Source organism: Hyperolius riggenbachi, chromosome 3 (genome assembly GCF_040937935.1).
Source record: "Hyperolius riggenbachi isolate aHypRig1 chromosome 3, aHypRig1.pri, whole genome shotgun sequence".
Taxonomy (NCBI): domain Eukaryota; kingdom Metazoa; phylum Chordata; class Amphibia; order Anura; family Hyperoliidae; genus Hyperolius; species Hyperolius riggenbachi.
In genome coordinates this window covers 75,120,534-75,122,021 of record NC_090648.1, presented here as the reverse complement: position 1 = coordinate 75,122,021, position 1,488 = coordinate 75,120,534, and positions in this window count along the sequence as shown.

Sequence of the window (1,488 nt, the reverse complement as noted above, 5' to 3'; positions counted from 1 at the left end):
CACTCAGTCACTGTTCATAGGCTACTAGCTCCTGCGTGTGTGCACTCACTGTCTGTGTACACACACTACACACACTCTATTTCCTTCTGATAACTGATTGCTTATTGTAATTAGTTAGTTGTACTTACTGTTACTACTTACTGTACTAGGAGTCTAGGACACTCAGTCACTGTTCATAGGCTACTAGCTCCTGCGTGTGTGCACTCACTGTCTGTGTACACACTACACACACTCTATTTCCTTCTGATAACTGATTGATTATTGTAATTAGTTAGTTGTACTTACTGTTACTACTTAAGGTGGCCATACACTGGTCGATGTGCCATTAGATCGACCAGCTGACAGATCCCTATCTGATCGAATCTGATCAGATAGGGATCGTATGGCTGCCTTTACTGCAAACAGATTGTGAATCGATTTCAGCCTGAAACCGATCACAATCTGTTCAGCTGCTCCTGCCGCCTGTCCCCCCCCCCCGTATACATTACCTGAGGCTGGCTCCCGGGCGTCTTCTCCGCACTGCACCGCACCGCTGTTCTTGCTCCATCCCGGCGCTTCCTGTGTTACTCCGTGACCAGGAAGTTCAAATAGAGCGCCCTCTATTTCAACTTCCTGGTCACCGGAGTGACACAGGAAGTATAAGCGTACACTGGGACATGCGGAAATGCGGTGCAGCGAGGAGAAGAGGACCCCGGAGCCAGCTTCAGGTAATGTATACATGCTCGGATCGGGCCCGAATCGTACGCCGCAAGCGACGCGCTCCTACCGCCGGGCGATCGAGGGTAATTTCCCGCACGGCGCGATCGACGGTCCGATCCGATTTCGGGAGGGAATCGGATCGGCGGGTGCGTTTAGCGCAAGCGATTGGCAGCAGATCCGATCCCAGGATCGGATCAGCTGTCGAAACGGCCGTGAATCGAGCCAGTGTATGGCCTGCTTAACTGTACTAGGAGTCTAGGACACTCAGTCACTGTTCATAGGCTACTAGCTCCTGCGTGTGTGCACTCACTGTCTGTGTACACACTACACACACTCTATTTCCTTCTGATAACTGATTGATTATTGTAATTAGTTAGTTGTACTTACTGACTGTTACTACTTACTTACTTACTGTACTAGGGACACTCACTCAGTCACCTCACCCACCAACCCACTCCATTAAAGTACCCCACTTTTCACCCGCCCTTTTAAAAAACTTTTGTCTATACGCCCAAAACATCGAAGATGTCTGGAAGTGGCAGCCAGCGCGGTTTGGGCAAGGGGAAGGGCAGCAAGGGAATCAGGAGGAGAGGGAGCAGCATTGTGGCAAGCCGCGGGCGCGGGCGCGCCACCATGCACAGTTCCGCAGCAGCAGCAGCAGCGTCAGTGGCTAACATTCCTCCCATAGCCACTGGCCATGGACGCCTTGGGCGCCGCCCAGCAGGAGCATCTGCAACTCACGCTGCAGAGACACAGCAGCAGCAGCGTGTAGCACCTGCTCCGATTTTC